The sequence below is a fragment of the Cetorhinus maximus genome, chromosome 17, assembly GCF_964194155.1.
Source record: "Cetorhinus maximus chromosome 17, sCetMax3.hap1.1, whole genome shotgun sequence".
Taxonomy (NCBI): Eukaryota; Metazoa; Chordata; class Chondrichthyes; order Lamniformes; family Cetorhinidae; genus Cetorhinus; species Cetorhinus maximus.
The window spans coordinates 12,476,719-12,478,461 of NC_135895.1; the positions used below are offsets into that span (position 1 = coordinate 12,476,719).

General features: G+C 52.7%; 1 protein-coding gene across 6 annotated transcripts in view; it reads left to right on the plus strand.

Moving 5' to 3' along the window:
* The first annotated feature begins 643 nt into the window (after window positions 1-643).
* The window catches only part of zzz3 (zinc finger, ZZ-type containing 3), a 113,428-nt gene continuing 112,328 nt past the window's right edge, over window positions 644-1,743 (plus strand). For 3 of the 6 annotated variants that reach the window (XM_078560716.1, XM_078560719.1, XM_078560720.1), the window contains exon 1: window positions 881-1,002. The gene's annotated coding sequence lies outside the window, so the exon portion shown is untranslated. The other 3 variants (XM_078560717.1, XM_078560722.1, XM_078560718.1) reach the window with 2 other exon arrangements.

Below are 1,743 nucleotides of genomic sequence, written 5' to 3' on the forward strand. Positions count from 1 at the left end.
AAAAAAGGCGCAAAAGGTGAACGCGTTCTTTTCGTTTTCAGGGAACTGGTCCTTAGCGTAAATTCCTTTGAGCAAGCGTAAACAAACCATGCTTGCAAGCTTGACTGATTTATCTTAAATTAGTTGTTTCTGTAGCTATTAGTGCACTAAGGAAAGTTATTAGTATAAGCTGTTGTGATTGTTTGAAATTTAGCATTCTTGCGTTTGTCCTGTTTGAAATTTAGCGTTCTTGCATTTGTCCTGTTTGAAATTTAGCATTCTTGCGTTTGTCCTGTTTGAAATTTAGCATTCTTGCGTTTGTCCTGTTTGAAATTTAGCATTCTTGCGTTTGTCCTGTTTAAAATTTGGCATTCTTGCATTTGTCCTGTTTGAAATTTAGCATTCTTGCATTTGTCCTGCAAGACCAAAAGCTTTGACAACATGTCTCTCTTTCCTGGCATTTTGAAACTGCAATGAAATTCATTTTTTATCATGAGTCTTTAGTTCCAAAACAAAAATGAAGGTCCCACTGGGTGACAAATCCATGGGCAGTGGTGGAGTAAGTTGTTGGTTGACCCTGCCTCTGGGTCTCTACTGCACTGCAGAGGGGGGCTGGGCTGGGCCGAGCCGAGCCTGGCCGCCGCCCCCAATGGATTCTGGGAGGCTGGCAATGGCCAGGGCAAAGATGGCGGCCGAGCGCGCTGCGGAACATTGCGGAAGTGAGGTAAGGGCACGGGGGGGGCCCCCCTGATTCATGGCCGCCGCCGAGCTCCCTCAGCAGCGAGAGCGAGAGACAGACAGAGAGAAGGGGAGAAAAGGGCCCGAGAGAATGTAAAACCGAAAAGGATCCAAAAAGGAAAAGGGAGGAGGAGCGGGGAAGGGGGGGGGGGGAATTTATAATTTTTTTTTTAAAAAAAATTAAAGACACAAGCCAACGGAGGAAATGAAGCAGTGTGTGCGGCGGCGGTGGCCGCAGAGGCGGCAGCAGCAGAGGCCGAGGCGGCGGTAGCGGGCAAAGAGAGAGTGAGTCTGAGGGAGCGGGTGGTGTGGGAGGGGGGGGGGGAGGGGCGAGAGGTAGCGCGAGCGAGCGAGTGGGTGGGGGAGGGGGAAGAGGTCGGGGAAAGCGAGTGGGGGAGGGGAGGAGGAGGAGGAGGGGTGGGGTAGCGCCGGCGAGCGGGTGGGGGAGGGGCGGAGGAGCGCGAGCCTCGGGAGGGGAGGGGGAAGCGAGCCGCGTTGTCTGTGTATGTGTGTGTGTGTGTGTGCGCGTGTGTGCGGGCGGGCTCCGGTTCACTTCCATCACCTGCCGCCCGAACGGCGGATCTGTCGGTCGGGGCGGGGGGGCGCGGAAAAAAAAAATGAAGAAACATTGTTTGTAAACACTTATTCACCCAGAATAATGAACTGCACCATACTTCACTAAAGAATGAAATTAAATTCTCCTGCGTCTCTCTCAACCACCCCAGCAATAGACACGGTGCAATGTGAGTTGAGTTGAGAAGGGGGTTTATTTTATATTCATTTAGAGTTGCCGCTGACACCCTCCCCCTCCCCCATTTCCTCCTCCATTTTATTCCCATCTCGGCTGTTTTCTCTCAGTCACTTGAGGGGATTTTGTTTTCTGACCCTCTCCTCCTCCCAGGCCCACTGGGTGAGGGCTGAGATGGAGGGCTGTGTGTGGGGGGTTGTGGCAGGAGAGGCCCAGGGTGGTCTCATGCTCCAAGAGGCCTCTCTCCCCCCCACACCCCCCTCCCCTGTTATTGTTTT